Here is a 25,346-nt window from a genome sequence, read left to right as displayed (position 1 = left end):
ACCACAGACCTTGTACTTCCCATCTAGCAGGAAAACAAGTTGCCCATTTGGAAAATAAAGGTTTGAAGAATAACAAACTTTCATTCCTATTCCCTTCTCTTTATTTGCTCCAGGCAGAGCTTGTAAGAAAAATCTCAGTAGTCATTTAGATGATTCATTCATATAAGCTTATCTAATCTTGGCATTTGTAATTTCCACTTCTACATTCCTTTTTGCCATTACCCATGTACAATTAAATTATTTTCACATTTTTCTAGGGTCTAAAAAAGATGTGCTTTCTGATACCGTGAGAAGAGATAATTTTTACAACCAGAATCCCACTTTGTTGTTTATGAGATCCCAAAGCACAGCAGATTCCAATATTTATAAGAGGCCTGTTCCAAGTTCCATATAATATCCATTATATTTTATAGCAGAAATTATAGGCTAAATTAAAATAATAATTATTGTCACTCTCTGATGCAAAATGGGCAATAAGCTAGCCTAACTCAAATTATGACAATTTTTATCCAGGATACCAGGTTACCCAATAACAGGATTCCATCTGTTTCTCATCAAAATTACAAGTAGCCACAGATCATGGACTTTCTTTTCAGTTCATTTGCCAATAATCAAAATATACATTTCAAGGGTTTCTACAGAAAAGAAACCACAATTTCCTGAGATCCTTCTATGTACATGTTCAGAATAGTACTTAACGCTTTACAAAACACATTCTCATTAAATCTGAGAATAGTCTCTGAGATTGGTGGTGTTATTCTCTCACAAGTGAGGACTACAGGAGTAGACAGGTTAAAGTAACTTGCCCTATTATTACCCAGCTAATATATCATCGTTAAGAGTTTCAAACCCAGGACTCTGATTATGAAGCCTGTATGCTCTCAATCACCTGATTCCTGCATCCTCTATACCCAAGAATTAGCCAACAAATCCTCTAACTCCAGGAGGGTTATATTACTACCATTTTTAAGATAGAAAAAAATGGAAATAGCACTTACCTCTCCGTGGCTGCAAAGTCAGTTTGAGGAGGGAAAACAGAATCCAGCTCTCAAGCCCCTGGTCAGCAATCCATCCACTAGTGCATCTTGTTCTTTGGCTTCAGGTCCGTAATCATTCTAAAAGAAAAGCATAAATCATTTTGTGAAACACTCAATTCATACAAATACACATAGATTATAAAAAATAAAATGAGGGAAAACTGAAGACAGAAAAAATTGGGAAAGAAACAAAACACCTGTTAATGTCATGTCACTAACTGAGCCATTCCATAAATGTCCACCATCAAGCCAATAACGAAACATTCACTTATTTTTCCACACGTTTGCTAAATATATAAATGACTAAAGATTTGTAAGTAGCAAAATGGTACTCTAGGCTCACACCAGTAATCCTAACACTTTGGGAAGCCAGGGTGGGAGACTCGCCCAAGAGTTTGAGGCTGTAGTGAGCTGAGACTGTGCCACTGCATTCCAGCCTGCTTGACAAAGTGAGAGATCTTGTCCCCTCTAAAACAAGAACAACAACAAAAAAACTCCACTGCAATATTGCAACCAAATAACAGCACACACACTCAAAATTCCAAAAAATTAATTCTTGGCCGGGTGTGGTGGCTCACACCTGTAATCCCAGCACTTTGGGAGGCTGAGGCAGGGGGATCACAGGGTCAGGAGATTGAGACCATCCTGGCTAACAAGGTGAAACCCTGTATCTACTAAAAATACAAAAATTAGCTGGGCTTGGCGGCGTGCACCTGTAGTCCCAACTGCTGGCGAGGCTGAGGCAGGAGAATGGTGTGAACCCAGGAAGCAGAGCTTGCAATGAGCCGAGATCACACCACTGTACTGCACTGCACTCCAGCCTGGGCAACAGAGCGAGGTTCCATCTTAAAAAAAAAAAAAAAAAAATTAGCCGGGCGTGGTGGCAGGCACCTGTAGTCCCAGCTACTCGGGAGGCTGAGGCAAGAAAATGGCATGAATCCAGCAGGCAGAGCTTGCAGTGAGCCGAGATCGTGCCACTGCATTCCAGCCTGGGCAACAGAGTGTGACTCCGTCTCAAAAAAAAATAAATACATAACAATAATAATAATTCTTATGGCTGCAGTAATGGCCCTCTAACAGTCTATTTCCATATCTTCAGCAAGCAGCAGTCTTCCTGATTAAGTCTGTTCATGCCACAACTAAAGGCTATGCTTTCCAGGTTAGTAAGATAACTGAGGAGGCCGAGTAAAGTGGGTAGATCACCTGAGGTTAGGAGTTTGAGAACAGCCTGAACTACATGGTGAAACCCCATCTCTACTAAAAGTACAAAAATTAGCCAGGCATGGTGGCGCACACCTGCAATCCCAGCTACTCAGGAGGCTGAGGCAGGAGAATTGCTTGAACCCAGGAGCTGGAGGTTGGAGTGAGCCGAGATCACGCCACTGTACTCCAGCCTGGGCAACAGAGCAAGATTCCGTCTTTAAAAAACTGGCAGAAGGAGCTTTTATTGAGCTTTGAAAATCCTAGAAGCGAGGCGGGAGGATAGCTTGAGCCAGGAGTTCGAGACCTGCCTGGGTAATATAGCAAGACCCCGTTCTCCATGAAAAGGAAAAGAAAAAAAAAAAGAAAATCCTAGAAGCAGAGCAATGAAACAGTTTTTTTTAGCCAAATAATGGAATACTTTGTTAGATGGCATCTTTTCACCCTAAATTACAAAATGAACTGTCAAGCTTTGAGCAAAGGTAGAGTAGAACCTATGTCTAGAGAGAGAGAAAAAAAAAAAAAAAAGCAAATCCCAGGCCAGGCATAATGAATGGCTCACACCTGTAATCCCAGCACTTTGGGAGGCCAAGGTGGGCAGATAACGAGGTAAAGAAATTGAGACCATCCTGGCCAACACAGTGAAACCCTGTCTCTACTAAAAATACAAAAATTAGCTGGGCATGGTGGCGCGAGCCTGTAGCCCTAGCTACTCATACTCAGGAGGCTGAGGCAGGAGAATCGTTTGAACCCAGGAGGCAGAGTTGCAGTGAGCCAAGATTGTGCCACTGCATTCCAGCCTGGCGACAGAGTGAGACTTTGTCTCAAAGAAAGAAAAAAAGAAAATCCCAAGTGAAATAAACAGCTAAATTTGAATTAAGTGTTTCCAAATAGGCTGGGGAAAGTGGCTCACACCTGTAATCCCAGCACTTTAGGAAGCCAAGGCGGGCAGATCATGAGGTCAAGGGTTCGAGACCAGCCTGACCAACATGGTGAAACCCTGTCTCTACTAAAAAAACACAAAAATTAGCCAGACATAGTGGTGCACGCCTGTTATCCCAGCTACTGAGGAGGCTGAGGCAGAAGAATTGCTTGAACCCAGGAAGCAGAGGTTTCAGTGAGCTGAGATCGCACCACTGCACTCCAGCCTGGGTGACAGAGCAAGACTCAGTCCCAAAAAAAAAAAAAAAAAAAAGTTTCCAAATAATATGGCCAGGTGTGATGGCTCACACCAGCAATCTCAGCACTTTGGGAGGCCATGGTAGAGGACTGCTCAAGCCTAGGAGTTTGAAGCCAGTTGGGGCACCGTGGCTCATGCCTGTAATCCCAGCACTTTGGGAGGCCGAGCCAGGTGGATCATGAGGTTAGGAGTTCAAGACCACCCTGGCCAACGTGGTGAAAAAACCCGGTCTCTACTAAAGATACAAAAACTAGCTGGGCATGGTGGCACACGCCTGTAATCCCAGCTTCTCAGGAGGCTGAGGCAGGAGAACTGGTTGAACCTGGAAGACGGAGGTTGCGGTGGGCCATCATCGCGCCACTGCACTCCAGCCTGGGTGACAGAGCAAGACTTCGTCTCAGGGAAGAAGAATAAAAAAAAGGCCAGGCACGGTGGCTCACGTCTGCAGTCCGAGCACTTTGGGAGGTTGAGGTGGGTGGATAACCCGAGGTCAGGAGTTCCAGACCAGCCTGGCCAACACGGTGAAACCCTGTCTCTACTAAAAATACAAAAATTAGCTGGACACGGTGGCAGGCACCTGTAATCCCAGCTACTTGCGAGGCTGAAGCAGGAGAATCACTTGAACCTGGGAGGCCGAGTTTGCACTGAGCCCAGAACATGCCACTGTACTCCAGCCTGTGCGACCGAGCAAACTCCATCTTAAAAAATATATATATATGCACACATATACACATATATATACACACGTGTGTGTGTGTGTATGTATGTATACATATATATAAGCCAGGCATGGTGATGTGTGCCTGTGGTCCCGACTACTTGGAAGGCTGAGGTTGGAGGATCACTTGGGGGAGGTGGGGGACAAGGCTGCAGTGAGCCATGATCACACCACTGCACTGCAGTGCGGGCAACAGGGTGACAACCTGTCTCAAAAAAAAAAAAAAAAAAAAAGCCCAGTATGGTGGTTCACAGCTGTAATGTCAACACTTTGGGAAGCTGAGGTGGGAGACTTGCTTGAGTCCAGGAGTTCAAGACCAGCCTGAGCAACATAGTAGGATCCTGTCTCTACAAAAAAATTTTAAAAAATCAGCTGGGCATGGTGGCACACGCCAATAGTATCAGCTACTTGGGAGGCTGCAGCAGGAAGACTGCTTGAGCCCAGGAGTTCAAGGCTGCAGTGAGCTATTATCATGCCACTGCACTCTAACCTGGGCAACAGAGTAAGACCCTGCCTCAATTAAAATGTATTTTTAAAAAAGTTTCCAAAAAATTTGGCATATGAGGTACATCTTCTAAGAGGAAATCCATCTCACAATTAGCTAAACTCCACAAAACTGATATAATACTCTCTTAGATGAAGCTAGTCTCCTCTGTTGAGAGACAATTTTTAGTAACAGAAATAGGTGATTAGCGTAGTTAGTCCAAGCAACACTTCTGTATTGAAGTCCGTTATTATTACTAGCATACCTCAAAGGGAATGAAATTTTCTGCCCCCGAAAATTCCAAGAGTGACCAAAAACAAGGATCACGTGTGAAAGAATATCATCCTAACCCTGATCTTTGGACTGTATTTTGGCAGTCTATATGCAGTGCCACACCTTTGCATTCAAATATTAAATCACTGAGAAAATGCACAAAGATACTATCAGGGAAGATACAAAGATAGACTACACAAAGTTTACAGGTGTTTAAAAAAAAATGGGCTGGGCACAGTGGCTCACACCTAATCCCAGAACTTTGGGAGGCCAAGGCAGACAGATTGCTTGAGCCCACGAGTTTGAGACCAGCCTGGGTAGGCAACATGACAAAAACCTGTCTCTAGAAAAAATTAGTCCCAGCTACCCAGGAAGCTGAGGTGGCAGGATCATTTGAGCCAGGGAGGTGGAGGCTGCAGCGAGCTGTGATCACACCACCGCACTCCAGTCTAGGTAAAAGAGCAAGACCCTGTCTTAAAACAAACAAAACAAAACAAAAAAACCCCACAGGCTGGGCATGGTGGCTCACATCTGTAATCTCAGAACTTTGGGAGGCCAAGGCAGGCAGATCACAAGGTCAGGAGATCGAAACCATCCTGGTTAACACAGTGAAACCCAGCCTCTACTAAAAATACAAAACATTAGCCGGGCATGGTGGTGGGCGCCTATAGTCCTCCCAGCTACTCAGGAGGTTGAGGCAAGACAATGGCGTGAACCCAGGAGGCAGAGCTTGCAGTGAGCCAAGATCATGCCACTGCACTCCAGCCTGGGAGACAGAGCGAGACTCCATCTCAAGAAAAAAAAAAAACCCACAACAACAACAAAATAAATGCGGTAAGACAAATCTTTTTTTTTTTTTTTTTTGAGACACAGTCTCACTCTGTCAACCAGGCTGGAGTGCAATGGCGCGATCTCAACTCACTGCAACCTCTGCCTCCAGGGTTCAAGCGATTCTCCTGCCTCAGCCTCCTGAGTAGCTGGGATTACAGACACATGCCACCACGCCCAGCTATTTTTTGTGTTTTTAGTACAGATGGGGTCTCACCATGTTGGCCAGGCTGGTCTCAAACTCCTGACCTCAGGTGATCCGCCCGCCTCAGCCTCCCAAAGTGCTGGGATTACAAGTGTAAGCCACCATGTCCCACCTACAAATCTACACATCAGTTGAGAACCATGGTCTTCAAAGTTATACATTATTTGCCATTACTGTTCTTTTTTAAATCATAATGCATCTGAGTTGTTTGAAGAGGGGTCTAATTGTTGGCAAAACAGTCATCTGGAGCCAAGACAGGTAAATTAGGCAGACAGATGGTCTAGTTTTAAAAAATTAGGTGGATTCTATAACATAGATGATGTGGAGTGGTTGTGACAGCAGCAGCATCCCTGAAGCTAAAAAAAGAGTCTCTAGAGGTGACTCTTGGCCAGCAAGCACCAGCCTACAAGGCTCTGCCCAAGATTCCACCCCAGGGCCTTAAGTCAGGCACAAGTGGCTTCCACCAAGGAACTCCCCAAGCCACTCACAAGTCCCAGGTGAGTGCCCTCATTTGCATGTGTACTTTAAAATAAAACCCTAAAGCTCTTAGAATTTGAATGCATCTTAAGGATAACTTCACCTCCTAAATTCTTACATAGGTTGAATAGATCCCGCTAAAGTTAACCTTTACAACTACTTTTTTTTTTTTGAGATGGAGTCTCGCTCTGTTGCCCAGGCTGGAGTGCTGTGGCGCGATCTGGGCTCACTGCAACCTCCACCTTCTAGGTTCAAGCGATTCTCCTGCCTCAGCCTCCCTAGTAGCTTGGACTACAGTGCATGCCACCATGCCTGGCTAATTTTTTGTATTTTTAGTAGAGACAGGGTTTCACCGTGTTAGTCAGGATGGTCTCAATCTCCTGACCTCATGATTCACCCGCCTCGGCCTCCCAAAGTGTTGGGATTACAGGTGTGAGCCACCGCACCCAGCCAGAAGTACTCTTAAATAGACAGTATTTTCTTATGTAAGCAAACATTCCTGTTTTAATCATCCTCCTATCACCGATTTAAATAATAGGTCCTGGCCTGGCGAGATGGCTCATGCCTGGAATCCCAGCACTTTGGGAGGCGGAGGCGGGTGGATCATCTGAGGTCAGAAGTTCGAGACCAGCCTGGCCAACATTGTGAAACCCCGTCTCTACTAAAAATACAAAAATTAGCCGGGTGTGGTGGCGCGGGCCTGTAATTCCTGCTACTTGGGAGGCGGAGACAGGAGAATTGCTTGAATCTGGGAGGCGGACGTTGCAGTGAGAAAAGATTGCACCACTGCCGCTCCAGCCTAGGCAGCAGAATGAGACTCCGTCTCAAAAAAAAAAAAAAAAAAAAAAAAGTCTTCTGGGTTACCCTGACATATCATTTCATCCTCAATTTATTCTCTCTGTAGATTTAGTTTTCTAATAAAAACAAGACAAAGTATGATTCCTGGCATATGGGAATTTCAAAGGATAGCAACTATGTGGAAAAGGTCTATCCCACTAAAACAGCATAAATGATGTATAAACTCAAGAAGCCGATGACTGCATATGAAACAACCAAACCAAGAAGTAAAATATGGTCTATGGAGCACAGTACTAACCCGGGAAAACAAGCTTTACTCCTGGCTCAATTACACACCTGCTGTATTTTAATTTTTAACTCAATATTGAGCTTAAATAAAACATGCCACTTAACCACAATTTCAAAAGGAAAACAAAGTCACAAAAGAATGCAATAAATTACACAATTGGATTAATATATTAGATAAAGGTGATTCTATTCCCAAGTCTATCAATCAACGCTACTGCATTTACTCATTCCAATTTTATTCAGGAAGAGGGGCAGCAGGAACATATTGCAGGGTTCCAAAAGGAGACGTAGAAAGCGTGCCTACGAAGAGGACTGCAGTGAGGAGCTACAGATTGAGATTACATACAGTGGACTGGACAACTTTGGTTAGGATCAGGCTGTTTAATTTCTTCATAAACTTAACATAGCTTCCTTCCTAAAAAGATGTTAATCCAGACTTTTTTTTCTCCAAAACAACCCAAACTGATACAGCCACTGCTGCACTGAACTATATTAAGGCACTAGAATATTTAAGGAAAAGCAAAAGACTCCCGCAATTCAACGGGAAGCTTTTTAGTGAAGAAAACTTAAGGACCGAATAAATTTAAATATATGCCCTGTTTAACCTCCTTTCCCACCTATGCGGACTTGGAGTTTTAACTTTCCTAGTTGATTGAAACTCAAAGTATAAAGACTACGTATGCGAGAATGTTTACTTAACGCTGAACTCGGGGCTACAGGAAGTCTCCTACTAAACAGTAGTTACATTAGGCGTAGATATTTATAAACCATCTGCAGCAAGTGACCCAGGATTCAATTACAACATCAACCCTCATATTTCATCGTATGGGCAAATTACCAGTCAAGAATAAATTCATTCTGCCCTACTGGCGCTCTAGATCGAGTTGCACAATCCCGGGGCAGAACCGCCTTCGCCTAGCCCTAGAGCATCAGGTACTAAGTTAATGTGAGGACATTTTAAAGCGGGAGGGAAACTCTAAGGACTCAGCCCATACTCCCAAATTCAGAAATTTGTCACGTCACTTGAGATCAGAGTGAAATTTAAGTTTCAGTCCCTTTGAGATCTCTGAGCGCACAGTCAGGTTGCCATCACTCCAAGGGGCTGGGGAGTCCGAACCCGGATGGATAAAAACTACTTGGTGCGGAACTCGCATCTTTTCCGCCCCCTGAAGGGGGGCCCGCACCGGTCGGGTCCGGCCAGGAGCCCGGGCGCGAGTTTGGGGGCGCAGCGGGGGCGGCGAGCGCGCGTCCCCCCGCCCGCTCAGGCGGCGTAGAGGTGCGAGCAGCTCAGCCAGCCTTGCAGAGGGAGCTCTCGGCAGCTCTGGGGTCCCTCTGCTCGCAGCCGCTGCAGCGCCGCCTGCGCCACTCGGCGGAGACGGAGACCAGCAGCGGCGACGCGCGGACTGGGAGCGACCGCCGAGCAGCCAAGCAGCTGGGGAGGCACGCAGGGCGGCAGGGTAGGTTCCGGGGACGGGGCGGGCTGGAGGAGGGGCAGCCCGAGACGCGACGGCCAGGGCCCGACACCCATACGGCACCGGGACCTGGTTGAGCGCGCGGTGGCAGTGGGTCCGAACCCTTTAGCTAGGCGGGCGCCGAAGCCGGGACGCGGAGATAGCGTCTCAGCTGGTGCCACCCGCCACAGGAGGGGCGGAGGACACAGGACAGAGGGCGGGCCGCGGCCGGGCGATCGGCCGGCCAAGAACCGGCCTCGAGGGCAGAGACAAAGGAAGGAAAATGGAGTCGCCGGGCGCGCGGGCCTCTGCCTCTGCCGCCGCCCAAGGCCTAGCGCGCTGCCAGGAGGGAGGCCTAGCGGACGGGCGTGGGGGTGGGGGGGCGGCCAGGCCACGGCGGCGACGGGCAATGGCGGCGGCCGCGCCGCAGCAGGGACGGTAGAGGGAGACAAACACCCCCCGGCGGCGGCGCTGGCGCCGGGCTGCAGCCAGCGCCGACCGGAGCGGCCCCATCGTGACACCTAGAGGCGGCCCGCGAAACCTCCTCCACCCCGGGCCCCCTTACCTCCGCGCCACACCCCCCGCGGCGCCCGCTCCGCCGCCGCTCCACGGCTCCGGCCACCCGGCGTCTCCGGCGAGCTCCGCGCGTCCGCACCGGCTACCGCCGCCGCCGCTGCCGCCAAAGAAGCAGCTCCGCGCACGGTTTAATCGCTCCACAGGCTCGGACACAAAATGGCGGCGGCGCGGTGCAGTGCGCCTGCGTCGGCGCTGCCGGGGCCGCGGGTGCTGATAAGGGAAGGGACGGGTGGGGGGGCCGGCCGGGCGGCGAGTAGAGGGCGGGGGAGGAAAGGTGAGGGGAGGGGTTGGCGCAGGGCAGCATGGGAGGCGGCCCCGGGCGCCAACTTTCAAAAGCGGGCGCGATGGCGTCACGGGACGCGCCGCGAGTCGCGTCGTCACGCTGCACGCGCCCTTCCGCGCCCTCGCCGGGTCGCGCGTGGGCTCTGCCGGCGCCGCGGCGTCCCGGCTCCCGCTGGGTGGGGCTTCCTGGGCGGAGGCCGCCGCCCCTGGGCGGTGCCGGATCCAGTCCGCTTGACCTGATTCCCCAGCTGCTGTCTCCGGCCCCTTGAACCCGTACAGGGTTGGGGAAATGGGGGGTGGCTGGAGGAAGCGCGCGCGGGGCCGGCCGGTGGAGCAGAGGAGGCTCCTGGGCCCGGCCCCGCCCAGTCTCCGCCCCAGCCAGGCCCGACCCGCCTTCCGAACGTCTCACAGCTGCCCGCCACCGAGTAAGGCCGGGTCGGTTCCCGCGCGCTCCTAGCTCCGTCCTCGCGAGCGACGGCTGGAAAGGCTGTCCTTGCTCAGCGGCTTTTGATGATCTCTCCGACCTAGAAGAGGGCCACCTAAAAGTGGGTGCGAGAGAAGAGTAGGAGGGCTTCCTCTGGGTGTCCCCAAGCCACCTCAGCCCGGAGAGGCAGCGGAAGACCAGACTTGATGCTTTAACACGATCATAGCAGTCGCCTTATTTACCGAAAGGTCTTTCTGTATTTAGCACTGAAACGTACATTTCTTGTCTGTACGGGAGAGCTGTTCTCTGTGAGCGGAGGCATTCAGTCCCACCCCTCCCCAGGAGGCACCTACGGACCCTTCCCAACCTGCAGTCAAGTTGACCAAGAACTGACTGCAAGGTGCTGGTGGCTCTGGGAGGAGAGCCTTTTGGTACTTACAGGGAATATGATTCTTCCATTAGATATCAAATGGACCCAGCATCTAGGGAGCAGCTTCTGCCCCATCCAGCTGACCGTTCCGTTGTGAGAATGCTGGCCCAATAACAGATACTCTGTTTTTTTTTTTTCCCTAAAGGAATAAAAAAATCTGTATTTTTAAGATGTCAAATCTCCAGAGTTTTTAGATGTTAGCAACTGAATCAGATGCTTTTACACTTCATGAGCTGATTAAACCACACAGATGAGCTGTCAGTTTACGACCCCTGGCTTGGCTTGAAGGAAAGAGTGAAGAGAAATTCCATAGCCAAATCCTGGGGCACTCCAATATTGGAAGGGTAATGGAGAAGGAGTCTGAAAGGGAGCATCTAGGAAGTCATGAAATCTAGCGCTGAGTTGTGGAATCCCTGGGCAGAGAAGGTTTCAGGTAGGAGGCATCCGCTGAGCAGTGTGATAAACTTGGGCCAGAGATATGGCTGTTGGATTGGGTCACCTTGCAAGTCACTGGAGAATGTCATTGATGGCCTTGGCTTGATTGATGTGGGTATATCAGGGAGGTGGACCTGACCGGATTGGGTTGAAGAGTGACCAGGAAAGTGGGGAAATGGAGACAGCACATGTATGCAATTTGAGAGAGGTTTTGCTGTGAAGGGACCAGATAAGTTTGGGGATAGATAATAGAAAGAAGAGATGTTTTAAAAGATGCTACGGGCCAGGCGCGGTGGCTCGCCTGTTATCCTGGCACTTTGGGAGGCCAAGGCAGGTGAATCACTTGAGGTCGGGAGTTCGAGACCAGCCTGGCCAATATGGTGAAACCTCGTCTCTACTGAAAATACAAAAATTAGCTGGGCATGGTGGCACGTGCCTGTAATCCCAGCTACTTGGGAGGCTGAGGCTGGAGAATTGCTTGAACCCGGGAGGCAGAGGTTGCAGAGAGCCAAGATTGCGCCACAGCACTCCAGCCTGGGCAGCAAAGCGAGACTCTATCTCAAAAAATAATAAAGATGGTAGGATTCCCAGAGCATGTTTATGTGCCGTTGGGAGGGATACAGTGGGGAAGAAAGATGGGTGATCCAGGAGAGAGAAGGCTTGCTTGACCCATATAGGAGTGAAATCCATGAGAAGATGTAAGGAAACAGGGAGGGTTGACCTTGGAGAGGAACAGGGATGTTTCCATTCATGATAAGGGCAACAAAAGTGAAGACAGATGCAAATGCAGGGGAGAGGGAAGGCAAGTCCTTAACAGGATTGCCTTGGTGGCATTGGGTGCTCATCTGAGGTTTGTGATCATAACGTTAAAGGTAAACCAGTTGGCCCAGTGTGTTCGTTTTTCTCCAACATTCAGCTGCTTGGGTACAGACATGAAGAAAAGCGATAGTATAGCTTCTCAACACCAGGACCCAAGTTTTCTCCTTTTTTTTTTTTTGAGACGGAGTTTCGCTCTTATTGCCCAGGCTGGAGTGCAGTGGTATGATCTCGGCTCACCACAACCTCCACCTGCTGGGTTCAAGCGATTCTCCTGCCTCATCCTCCTGAGTAGCTGGGATTACAGGCATGCGCCACCACCCCAACTAATTTTGTATTTTTAGTAGAGATGGGGTTTCTCCATGTTGGTCAGGCTGGGCTTGAACTCCCTACCTCAGGTAATCCGCCCGCCTCGGCCTCCCAAAGTGCTGGGGATTACAGGCACGAGCTACCGCACCCGGCAAGTTTTCTCATTTCTAATCCCAGTTACTTACCTTATACCATTAGATACTATTTTAGGAATGTGTGAAGTATTTGGAAAATTTACACCTGACCCTTCTTTTTGTAGAAACCAAGTTATCCCATTTGCCTCTTATGTACACATTAGGACTCAGACATAAAGAAAAGACAAACTTAGAGGAAAATTACCAAACAGATGCCTCTGGAATACTTGCATTTTGCACTCTCCTCAGCCCAAATAGCTCCTGGTATACTTAGGAACTTATGTATTAAAAACAAAAAAGGTGACTTTCACATAGGGAGACCCTGTTTATACAAAATAATTTAAAAATTAGCTGAGTGTGGTGGCATATGACTGTGGTCCCAGCTACTTGGGAGGCTGAGGTGGGAGTATCGCTTGAGCCCAGGAGGTCAAGGCTACAGGGAGCCATGTGTGTGCCACTGTACTCCAGCCTGGGTGATGAAGCAAGACCCTGTCTCAAAAAAATAAAAAATAGGCCAGGCACAGTGGCTCATGCCTGTAATCCCAGCACTTTGGGAGGCAAAGGTAGGTGGATCACTTGAGCCCAGGAGTTTGAGACCAGCCTGGGTAACATGGCAAAATCCCATCTTTACAAAAAATTAACTGAACGTGGTGGTGTGCACCTGTAGTCCCAGCTACTTGGGAGGCTGAGGCAGGAGGATCACTTGAGCCTAGGAGGTTGAAGCTGCAGTGAGCCTTGATTGCACCACTGTATTCTAGCCTGAGTGACAGAGCAAGACATGGTCTCAAAGATTAAAAAAAAATTAAAAGCTGACTTGCATTTAAACTTTAGATTTTCTTTCTAGTAACATTAATAAACTAATTAGTTCACTTTCTCTTAAGATTTTACCTCAAATCATCTTCCTTTTTTTTTTTCCCCCTTTTCTTTTGTGGAGATGAGGTCTCACTGTGTTGCCCAGGCTGGTCTCAGGCTTAAGCAATACTGTCTTGGCCTTCCAAAGTGCTGGGATTATAGGTGTAAGCCACCACACCTGTCCCCATCTTCTTTAAGAGTAGACTACAAGAACACCTAAAGCTTTCATATAGGCAAATATGAAGTAGTGGATTGATTATTTTATTTTATTTTATTTTTAGATGTAGTCTTACTGTCACCTGGGCTGGAATGCAGTGGCTCGATCTCAGCTCGCTGCAACTTCTACTTCCTGGGTTCAAGCAATTCTGCCTCAGCCTCCTGAGTAGCTGGGACTACAGGTGTGCACTACCACTCCTGGCTAATTTTTTATATTTTTAGTGGAGACTGGGTTTCACCATATTGGCCAGGCTGGTCTCGAACTCCTGATCTCAGGATATCTGCCTACCTCAGCCTCTCAAAGTCTTGGGATTACAGAGGTAAGCCACCACACCCAGCCTGAGGCAGTGGATTTAGAGGGAAAAAACCCTCAGCTATATTTATGATTATATTTACAACTATATATTAATTATATTTACAACTCTATGATCTCTGAGGCATCAAAAGTCAGGAATGGGGTCCAAGTGGCCTTGGAGCCTGCTTTCTGAAGACAAGGACCCTATGTACTGCTCTCACATAGGGCTGAGAAAATGCGAAGGATCACTAAGGAAGGAAGAAAATAAAATATTTTCTGGCTGGGCACAGTGGCTCACACCTACAATCCTAGCACTGTGGGAGGCCAAGGCAGGCGGATCACCTGAGATCAGGAGTTTGAGACCAGCCTGGCCAACATGGTGAAACCCTATTTCTATTGGAAATATAAAAATTAGCCAGGTGTGGTGGAGCGCCTATAGTCCCAGCTACTTGGGAGGCTGAGGCAGAATTGCTTGAACCTGGGAGGCGGAGGTTGCAGTGAGCCAAGATTGCGCCACTGTATACCACCCTGGATGACAGAGCAAGACTTCATCTCAAAAATAAATAAATAAAATATTTTCTTCTCTTTATGGTAAATCATGATGTGTCCTACTTTATGGAGTCAGCTCCAAAGACGAACAGAAGGCCAAACAAAAGGGATAGGATGTTTGAGGCTGGAAAGAAGCAAGCTGAGGGAAAATATGATGAGAGGCTGCGAAACAGTTGAGGTGATAAAAATAAAGCTAGGCCGGGTATGGTGGCTCACACCTGTAATCCCAGCACTTTCAGAGGCCGAGGTGGGCGGATCACAAGGTCAAGAGATCGAGCCTATCCTGGCCAACATGGCGAAATCCCGTCTCTACTAAAAATACAGAAATTAGCTGGACGTGGTGGCAGGTGCCTGTAGTCCCAGCTACTCAGGAGGCTAAGGCAGGAGAATCGCTTGAACCTGGGAGGCGGAGGTTGCAGTGAGCTGAGATCGCACCACTGCACTCCAGCCTGGGGACAGAGCGAGACTCTGTCTTAAAAAAAAAAAAGAAAGATCTGGCCCTGAGCCTCACATACAGAACCAGAAACCCAATGTGGTTTGTACCGTAAGAGCAGATTCCTTCCTCAGGGACTTGTCAGGTGCATAGGCACTTGCTAGATAAGCAGAGTGCTGTTAGCAACAGGCAAGTAGACCATTGTCCCCGTGCTGGCGAAAGGCATATCGATCCCCTATAGGAGAGCATCCTGGGAAGCCAAATTACTAGAAATATTTGATGAGCAGTTAATTAGATTAAGCAGTGTTAGTCATATAACTTAAATGTTTAATGTCACCCTCTCTGGATGCTGGAATTAGATTGTTTGGGATTCAAGTCTAGTTTTGGTTTCTTATTAGCTGTGTGGTCTCTGTTGAATTAGTAACAACTCAACTATAAGTTTGTCTTCTATAAAATGGGATGATAGGTCGGGTGTAGTGGCTCATGCCTGTAATCCCAGCACTTTGGGAGGCCAAGGCAGGCGGATCACCTATGGTCAGGAGTTCAAGACCAGCCTAGCCAACATGGTGAAACCCTGTCTCTACAAAAATACAAAAATTAGCCATGTGGGTGCCTGTAATCCCAGCTACTCAGGAGGCTGAGGCGGGAGAACTGCTTGAACCTGGAAGGCAGGGGTTGCAGTGAGCCAAGATCACGCCACTGCACTCTAGCCTGGGCAACAGAGGAGACTCGGTCTCAAAAAAATAAATAAATAAAATGGGATGATAATTGTGCTTGATACAGCCGTAAGGATTAGACAAGAAAATGCAAGTAAAGCTTTTTTATTTTTATTTTTTGGAGACAGGGTCGCATTGTCCACTGTCACCCAGGCTGGAGTGTGGAGTGCAGTGGCGAACTCTGCTCACTGCAAACTTTGCCTCAGGCTTCCGAGTTGCTGGGACTATAGGCGAGTGCCAACACACCTAGCTAAGTTTTTTTGTTTTTTGTAGAGATGGGGGTCTTACTATGTTGCCCAGGGTGGTCTCGAACTCCTGGTGTGAAGCAATCCTTCTACGTCAACCTCCCAAAGTGCTGGGATTACAGGCATGAGCCACTGCACCCGGCCAGAAATCATTATCCTATAATTCTCAGAACAATTGTATTTCCAAGATCTTCCTTGGCTCCTATTATTACCCCTGTAAAGCTTGCAACGATTATGATCATTTACATGTTTTTTAAAAAACTCTTTAATCAAGATAATCAACAAATGAAGGGGAGACGTGTTGATTTTCTAAGATACAATGGGCAGGAATCTTCCTGCCCTATCTGGGGTAAGGCCTAAAGTTACATGTGAACACTCCTGTTTTCTCTATACCTATTGAGAACATGTGTGAGACATGATGCAGCTCACCAAGTAATTGTTGAATACCTGCTGTGTGCAGCTTCCTGTTCTAGGCACTGGAGATTCAAAGATGACTCACGATGTGTTTCCTGCCCTTGGACTCAAAATTTAACTAGTAAAACTGGTGAAAACAAACACATAAAAAATTAATGCAATAATTGTTATAGTGGAAAGAAATGAGCTCACAGCTAAAGGAGTAAATCACTCCAGGAGTATCTCATTTCAGCTGGGTCTAAAGGATTAACAAGGCATTAACAAGTGACACAAGACATGTAAGGTAAAGAGCCATGATCAAAGGCATAAAAGTCTACAAGAGTATTTGGGGGACAGCAAGTCATCTTACACCATTGGATGAGGGTGTAGAGTAGTGATGCTAAACTTTTAAAGACATTTGGAAAGCTTTCATTGTCTACCAACATAAACCACCAAGCATAACCACTTCTAACATTTTAATTTTTTTTTTTTTTTTTTTTTTTTTTTTTACCCAAGATGGAGTCTTGCTCCGTTGCCCAGCCTGGAGTGCAGTGGTGCAATCTTGTCTCACTGCAACCTCTGCCTCCCAGGTTCAAGTGATTCTCCTGCCTGAACCTCTCAAATTTCTGTGATTACAGGCACGCACCACCATGCCCGGCTAATTTTTGTATTTTTGGTAGAGATGGGGTTTCACCATGTTGGCCAAACTGGTCTCAATCTCCTGACCTCACGATCCACCTGCCTTGGCCTCCCAAAGTGCTGATTACCGGCATGAGCCACCAAGCCCAGTCTCTTGTAACATTTTAAAGACTCATCCTTCTGTATCATCTGCCTAGACTGTAGGAGTTTTTTTCCTTATTAATGTCTGCTTTTTTCAGACCCCTGTGAAAGCCTTATTTATTTATTTATTCGTTTATTTTTGAGATGGAGTTTCACTCTTGTTGCCCAGGCTGGAGTGCAATGGCACGATCTTGGCTCACCACAACCTCCACCTCCTGGGTTCAAGCGATTCTCCTGCCTCAGTCTCCCAAGTAGCTGGGATTGCAGGCATGCACCACGATGGCCGGCTAATTTTGTATTTTTAGTAGAAACGGGGCTTCTCCACGTTAGTCAGGCTGGTCTCGAACTCCCGACCTCAGGTGATCTGCCCACCTCAGCCTCCCGAAGAGCTGGTATTACAGGCGTGAGCTGTGCCGGCCTATTTATTTTGAGATGGAGTCTTGCTCTGTCACTCAGGCTGCAGTGCAGTGGCGAGATCTTGGCTCACTACAGCTCCCGCCTCCCAGGTTCAAGCAATTCTTCTGCCTCAGCCTCCCGAGTAGCTGGGACTACAGGTGTGTGCCACCATGTCCAGCTAATGTTTTTGTATTTTTAGTAGAGATGGGGTTTCACTGTGTTAGCCAGGATGGACTCAATCTCCTGACCTTGTGATCTGCCCCCCTCAGCCTCCCAAAGTGCTGGGGTTACCCCAGCCAGCCATATTTCTTTTTTACCTCTCAGCTCAAATGACTGCTCTCTAAAGTATAAAGGACTGTTCCTAGACCTACATCCAATGTTTTAGAAGTTGATTTTGTTTTCTGCACTGTTACTTACTTTTCCAAACATGCATGGATCACCCTTTATAATCCATCTCTATATTTTTCATTTTGCAAAACACCTTCATGTCTGCCTTTTCAAGTGATGCTCACAGCTCTATTTGATGTCCTAAATTCAGAAATGAAGTGACTTGCTCAGGGTTGTCCAGCAACTTGTTGGCAAAATCAGAATGAGTACAGTAGTCCCCCGCCTTGTTCACAGCTTCAGTTTCTGCTATTTTCTGCTATCGGTTACCCATGGTCAACTGCAGTCTGAAAATACTAAATGGAAACTTCCAGAAATAAACAATTCATAAGTTTTGAATTGCACACCATTCTGAGTAGAGTGGTGAAATCTCACAACATCCTGCTGCATACTGCTGGGAATGTGACTCGTTCCATTGTCCAGCGTACCCATGCTGTATACGCTACCCACCTGTTAGCCACTTAGTAGCCATCTCGGTTATCAGATTGATAATGCATATGCATATATAGGGTTCAGGACTATCCTTGATTTCAGACATCCACCAGACAGCTTGGAACATATCCCCCCAAAAAATGGGGGACTGTAGGCTTGGTGTGGTGGCTTATGCCTATAATCCCAGCACTTTGCGAGGCTGAGGTGGGTGCATCACGAGGTCAGGAGTTCGAGACCAGCCTGACCAACATGGTGAAACCCCGTCTCTAGTAAAAATACAAAAAGTAGCTGGGCATGGTGGCGCATGCCTGTCATCCTAGCTACTCAGGAGGCTGAGGCAGGGGAATCACTTGAAACTGGGAGGTGGAAGCTACAGTGAGCCGAGATTACATCACTGCACCCCAGCCTGGACAACAGAGCGAGACTGTCTCAGAAGAAAAAAAACAAAAAAGATGGGATCTCACTCTGTCGCCCAGGCTGAAGTGCAATGGCGTAATCATAGCTCACTGCAGCCTTTAACTCCTGGGCTCAAGCAATCCTCCTGAGCAATCCTCCTAGGACTATAGGCACATGCACCATGTTCGGCTAATTAAAAAAAAAAAAAAATTATTTATAGAGACAGGGTCTCGCTATGTTGCCCAGGCTGGGAAGGGCTTTAATTGTGGAAACTTTAGGCTCTCAGGCAGGCAGCAGAGGTATTTAGGTGATGACTTATTAATCTGTAAGTATGTCCTGAATAACTGCTTAGGACCAAGGTCTATGTTCGAGGTTAGGTAATACCAGAGATAGATAGAGGATGTCCGTAGCCTTTGAGTGCCTTCTATTTCGTTTTATGTTAGTGTGAAGATATCAGACTAAACCTCGAGTATTAGTAGGTAAAAGTCAAGGATGAAAAAGGAAGTGTAGGCTGTGCACGGTGGCTCACGCCTGTAATCCCAGCACTTTGGGAGGCTGAGGTGGGCGGATCATGAGGTCAGGAGATCAAGACCATCCTGGCTAGCATGGTGAAACCCCGTCTCTACTAAAAATGCAAAAACAATTAGCCGAGTGTGGTGGTGGGCGCCTGTGGTCCCAGCTACTCAAGAGGCTGAGGCTGGAGAATGGCGTGAACCCGGGAGGTGGAGCTTGCAGTGAGCTGAGATCGTGCCACTGGACTCCAGCCTGGGCGACAGAGCGAGACTCCATCTCAAAAAAAAAAAAAGAATGGAGTGGTCACTGGACATCACAGTAGTCATATGAAACCGCATGCTAAAGTGAGCATGACTTTCGAACCTCTGCTTCTAGCTTATACGCACTCTGGCCCAGGCTACTCTTGCTGCTGCTTTTTTTTTTTTTTGAAATGGGGTCTCACTCTGTTGCCCAGGCTGTCATGCAGCGGTGCAATCACGGCTCACGCAGCCCTGACCTCCCGGGCTCAAGTTCTCCTGCCTCAGCCTCCTCAGTAGATGATGCTATAGGCGCACACCACTATGCCCAGCTAATTTTTATATTTTTTGTAGAGATGGGGTTTTGCCATGTTGCCCAGGCTGGTCTTGAACTTCTGAGCTCAAGTGATCCACCTGCTTCAGCTTCCCAAAGTGCTGTGATTACAAGCGTGAGCTACCACGCCCAGACTCTTGCTTCTTCTAATGGTAACTGCAGGCTCCTCCCTGCTTCTGGCCTTCTCCCTCTCACAGCTGCCAGAGTGACCTTTCCAAAGCACAAACGTGATCACAAAAGCCCCCTGCATCAAGCCCACGGGTGGCTCCCCAGTACCCTGGGATAAATTCCAAACTCCTCAGCCACACCACAAGGCCCCCCATGACCAAGCCCCTGCTCATCCCCTCAGCCTCATCTGTAACTGCCCCCTCTGGCCTCTGGATTCAGCTTGCTTGCTTCCTCCACCAGTCTGACCTCAGTCCTCCCTCCCTCTGTTGTCCCCTCCTCAGGCTTCTGTTCCATTCCTTAATTGGGATCCTGGTGGTGAAAGTGCATTCTAAAGCACTATGCCCCATGGGGGGACTAGGGAGAGTGTTTTTGAGTTTCCAGGCTTTTTCCACACTGAACATATGGTACTTTCACACTCAAAGTGCTTTTCAGGTTGCTTTTGAGATAAGACAAGGCCATCAGTTGAGGAGGTGTATTTAAGGGAAACCAGAGCTAGAGACAGGTTTTAGAGGTGTTCATCAAAAGATATTTCTGGACCACTTACTGTGTATCTGGCCTTGGGTGCTGGGCATAGCAAAGGCAGATGCAGCCTGAACAAATAGAGAATTTGCTGGCCCCACGCCAGACCTGCTGCATTGGAATCTCCAGGGAAGTTCTCAGGTGAATCTTAGAACTGGGTAAGTTGGAAAGCCCTAACCTGATTTCATTTGTAAGACATATCCAGAATAGGCAAATCTGTAGAGACAGAAAGTAGATTAGTGGTTGCCTGGGGGTAGGGAGAATATGGAAGCGTAGGGATGACAGCTAAGGGGTGCAGGGTTTCTTTTTGGGTTGATGAAAATGTTCTAAAATGGTGGTGATGGCTGTGCAGCTTTGAATATACTAATAGCCATTGAAATGTACACTTTTTTTTTTTTTTTTTTGAGATGGAGTCTTGCTCTGTCATCTAGGTTGGAGTGCAGTAGCATGATCTAACTCACTGCAACCTCCGCCTCCCAGGTTCAAGAGATTCTTCTGCCTCAGCTTCCCAAGTAGCTGGGATTAGAAGCATCTGCTACCATGCCCAGCTAATTTTTGTATTTTTTAAGTAGAGACAACATGGGGTTTCACCATGTTGGCCAGGCTGGTCTGGAACTCCTGACCTCAGGTGATCCACCTGCCTTGGCCTCCAAAAGTGATGGGATTACAGACATGAGCCACTGCACCTGGCCAAATTGTACACTTTAAATGGTTGAATTGCATGGTTGTGCACTAAATCTCAAAAAGAGCTGTTAAAAAAAAAAAAAAAGGCTGGGTGTGATGGCTCATACCTGTGATCCCAGCACTTTAGAAGGCCAAGGTGGAAGGATCACTTGAAGCCAGCCTGGGCAACATAGCGAGACCCCCTCTTTAGCAGGGCATAGTGGCGTGTGCCTATAGTCCCAGCTACTTGGTAGGCTGAGGCAGAAGGATCCCTTGAGCCCATGAGTTCAAAGTTACGGTGAGCTATGATCATACCACTGCACTCCAGCAAGGACAACAGAGCAAGACCCCATCTCAAAAACAAAACAAAACACTTGGACCAAGTTCCAGAGGGAAGGCACCCACCTCAGACCTGGGTGGTTACCCAGTAAAATTGTCAGCGTATATTACGAATGTATGTTCCAGAGGGTACAAACTAAATAAGAATTGCAGGCCAGGTGCAGTGGCTCACGCCTGTAATCCCAACACTTTGGGAGGCTGAGGTGGTTGGATCACCTGAGGTAAGGAGTTCGAGACTAGCCTGACCAATATGGAGAAACCCCATCTCTACTAAAAATACAAAATTAGCCAGGTATGATGGCATATGCCTGTAATCCCAGCTACTCGGGAGGCTGAGGCAGGACAATCACTTGAACTCAGGAGGCGGAGGTTGCGGTGAGCCGAGATCGTGCCATTGCACTCCAGCCTGGACAACAAGAGTGAAACTCCATCTCAAAAAAATAAAAAATAAAAAAAGTAAGCAATTGCAATGAAGTGTGATTAGTCTTACAGAAGGGAAAATGCAGGCTCCTGTGACAAGAGTAGGTGGGCATGCAGCTTCCTAAAGAAATACATGGGCCAGGTGCTGTGACTCACACCTGTAATCCCAGCACTTTGGGAGGCTGAGGCGGGTGGGTCACTTGGGGTTAGGAGTTAGAGACCAGCCTGGCCAACAAGGTGAAATGTCGTCTCTACTAAAAATACAAAAATTAGCTGGGCGTGGTGGCAGGCATCTGTAATCCCAGCAACTCCAGAGGCTGAGGCACAAGAATCGCTTGAACCCTGGAGGCAGAAATTACAGTGAGCCGAGATCACACAACGGCACTCAGCCTGGGCAACAGCACAAGACTCGATATAAAAAATATATATATTTAGGGCATTTAATTGGGAGGATTCTGATGGCTAGGATGTGGGTACAGAGGAAAGAGGAAGGGTGAGGCTCTGTTGTATGGCTTGGATACCTGGGTAATTGGTAACCCCTAGAGCTGTTGGAGGAGAAACAAGTTTTGAGAAGATATTGAGTCTGATTTTGAGCATGCTGAGTTTGAAATGCCCCAGATGTTCAAAAGGAAGTGTCCCGTGAGCAGTCGGATGTGGGGGTCTGGAAGCAAGGTAAGAACCACGTGAATGATTGGCATGCAGCCTCAGCATGTGGATGGAAGTCAGTGGAATGGGGAGGTCATCTAGGGGTGTGTTTTGAGAGAGGAGAAAAGGGCCTAGAATGGAACCCTGTGAGGTGATGTTTAAGACTATGCCTGAGGAGGAGGAGAAGGTTGTAAGGAGATTAAGAGGAGACAGCTAGAAATCTAGGTGTTGCATATAGCAATTCAGCTGCTCTCAGTCAGCATTCACTGAGTGTCCATATGCCCTGTGTGTATCTGGAGACAAGTGAGACAAGTGAGACTTGACCCTTGACATTAAACTCAGAGTAGTGGCCATCACCCAACTGCCATCAACCTTCTGAAACAAGAGACCCCTTTCTCGTAGGCCAATGTCAGTCTTATTTTCTAAATGATAGATTGTGCTTCATTAGCAGTTTATATGAGGCTTGGGAGTCCTTCCCAAGCTCACCCTCCTGTATTACCCAGGCCCAGAAAAGCCAGGCCTTGCAGCCAAGCCAAGAGCCTTCTGTCCATGGGAGATGGATGGCCTGAAGGGGACACTCCAGGAGTGTTTGGGGGTGGGGAGGGGGGTATGGAGGAAAAGGAGGGTCATATGTCTGGGGTTCAGCAAATTGTACCCACATACCAGGCACAGAAACATACAAGGAAGGCACCCCCGCTCTGTGGGCGAGACAAAGCAGCAGTCCTCTTCCCACGTGCTAACCCATCTGCTTCTTTGCCTTCACAAATGTGCCGTTTTTCTTTCTTTTTTGGTCCCCTGCAGCTTGGAATACATGAGGAAGAAGAGAGAGAGACAGGAGGAAAGGTAAGGTTGGGAGAGGGCAAGAGGAAAGAGGGGAGTAGAGTGTACACTCCATCGATTGCCAACACAATAAACTGTATCATGGACTACTTCAGCCTGGCCCCTGTTTTGTAGTGTGCGTGGACCACTTTCCTCTGGGCAGTCTCAGAGATGATGGCCAAGACACGACTGTGGCCTCAATGGACTTAACTGATAGGGCACTTCTCAGTGTGTCACAGGCCTTGGAGGCCCACTTCCATCTGTCCCCTCAGAGGCTGGGCAGAGGCTTTCCCTGCCCTGATACCTTTGACTCGTGATGGTATCATCAACCGCCCATCACCTGGGGCAGGGGGCTCCCAACTGTCCTCAGTCCCAGACAGCAGGAACATGTGCCTCCCTGACCCACATGACAGCAGGGCGGGGGGGAGAGTGCAATGGGCAGGTTTGCCCTGTGGGAGTCCCCTGTGAGGCAGAGGGCGTCAGGAGAGATATAGAGGTGGGAGGACAAGGGTTCTCCCTGCCCCTCTACCATCTGAGGAACCTGGCCATGGGCCTGGGTATAGGAGGCCATCCAGCCTGCCTTCAAGCCACTGATGGAGAGAGGCCGAGTGGCTGTTTTGGGGTTGATCCATGCTGCTCTGAGTCAGATAGGCATCATGGGCTTCACCTGGCTGTGCTCACAGTGCCCTCATTCCAGCTCCTGTCCCCTTCCGATCCTCACACCCACCCCTGGCTAGAGCTGAATATTAGGCTCTGGCCTCAGGACTTGCAGAGCACAGAGAGTCAGGGGTCTGTCCCTTCCCAGCATTGGAGAGCAGGGATTCTCAGTGACAACCCCAGTGGACCCCTTGGCTGGGATGATGACATTTTTCCATCCTCCATTTCTTGCCCAAGCCCTGCCCTCTCCTGTGTACTGAGCTGTGAGCTTGTGCTGGCTCAGTCACCCCAATCTGCACTTTCCCAGGACCTGGTCAACCACTGTTCACTTCCTCTTTCCCCCCATGACAGGCTATGCTTTTGATGCAGGTGGACAGCCCTGCTGTACCACAAGAGGGCCTCTGTGGGGTCCTCAGGACTGAGGGCTGCTAGGGGCAGTTCTGGGATTGCCAACCTCCTGCATGGACCTCTGGGGCAGGCCCCAGCTGTGGCCAGCCTTGGGTGCTGGCTGGTCTCCATCATTTGTTTGCCTCCTCTGCCCCATGCTGCTCCAGCTGACCACCCCAAATACTGAGCTGCACCATCCCGTGCCATCCTTCATTACCCAGGGAGCAAAGAGCTGCGCCAGTGTGCAGAGGGCTGCCTGCCTGCCCCTGCCCACCCTCGCCCTAGCATCTGGAATGAGCCACCTGCATCCACACAGGTGTTTCCTGTGCTCCTTCCTGTTGCCGTTTTTTCTGCTCAGCTTGGCTTCCCCAGCAGGTGGTTAAGGCCCCAACCAAACCTCTTCATATCTAGCTCTAAAACACTTGGGGGCAGGGCTCCCCGGGGATCTGGGTCACCCTCCAGGGGACTGTTGGCACTTCATGGCTCTTCCTGAGGGGCAGGCTCCCCAACGTGACATGTCCTGCACAGGCCAAGCTGCTGCCACAAGCACTGGGACATCAGAGTGGCCTCAATGAGTTGGGGAGGTGCTGCCTGTGCATCATCTCCTTGCCCCTGGATACTGGAAGTGCTGAGGGAGAGGGGAAGGGTGGAGAACCTGTTTCTCTAGCCACAGGTGTGGGCCTCCCTCAGCCCCTCCTTAGAACAGTCCTGCCATCCTGAAGTCCCACCCCACCCTCCAGTTCCTCACACAGGACTCAGCCTTCTGGGGTTAACACATTTACTGGCCAGGCAGCTCTGGGGTGAGGTGAGGCAGGGCAAAGGCAAGCCCTCCCCTGGGATCTCTGCTTCCTGAAGCAGCAGAGGTTGGCTGGCTGTTGGGGATCACAGAGTTCAGGCAGGTTTGTTATTACAGAGGGGGAGACAGCTGGGGAGGGAAGGGACTTGCTGTCTTGGGTCACAGGGTAGCCATCCAGCTCTTCTGCCTCCCAGGTCCCAGCTCTTCCCCTCTGCAAGGAGCTCCTCTCCCCTGCCACCCAGCCTCAAGGAGCTCCTTCAGCCCCCTCTGCAGAAAGCTGCCCAAGCTGCAGAAGACCCAAACCTGGCATCTGCTGATGCAGATCTGCTGCCCCCTGGTGGGCAGAAGCTCCAGCCACCCCGTGCCTCCTTTCCCTTCCTGTTTTTCCTTTCCCTTCCCCTTTGCTCCCAGGCCACAG

General features: G+C 48.7%; 3 protein-coding genes across 5 annotated transcripts in view; 2 read left to right on the top strand and 1 right to left on the bottom strand.

Annotated features, from left to right (window-relative positions):
- The window catches only part of CTCF (CCCTC-binding factor), an 81,663-nt gene extending 71,981 nt beyond the window's left edge, over positions 1-9,682 (bottom strand). For both annotated transcript variants that reach the window (XM_050773260.1, XM_050773261.1), the window contains exons 1-2: positions 9,505-9,682; positions 999-1,115 (exon numbers count right to left, since the gene is read on the bottom strand). The gene's annotated coding sequence lies outside the window, so the exon portion shown is untranslated. The remainder of the gene's footprint in view (positions 1-998; positions 1,116-9,504) is intronic.
- TPPP3 (tubulin polymerization promoting protein family member 3) overlaps positions 1-25,346 on the top strand; it is a 268,538-nt gene that overhangs the window by 79,070 nt on the left and 164,122 nt on the right. Inside the window, exon 1 of one of the 2 annotated variants that reach the window (XM_050773281.1) lies at positions 8,961-8,964. The exons of the other annotated variant lie outside the window; for it this stretch is intronic. The gene's annotated coding sequence lies outside the window, so the exon portion shown is untranslated. Of the gene's footprint in view, positions 1-8,960; positions 8,965-25,346 lie in introns of those variants that run through there. 2 annotated transcript variants of the gene reach the window in all.
- Positions 1-25,346, top strand: part of ATP6V0D1 (ATPase H+ transporting V0 subunit d1) — a 303,274-nt gene that overhangs the window by 163,831 nt on the left and 114,097 nt on the right. The window lies entirely within an intron of this gene.

This window comes from Macaca thibetana, chromosome 20 (assembly GCF_024542745.1).
Source record: "Macaca thibetana thibetana isolate TM-01 chromosome 20, ASM2454274v1, whole genome shotgun sequence".
Classification (NCBI taxonomy): Eukaryota; Metazoa; Chordata; class Mammalia; order Primates; family Cercopithecidae; genus Macaca; species Macaca thibetana.
This window is presented reverse-complemented; position numbering and strand designations above follow the sequence as displayed.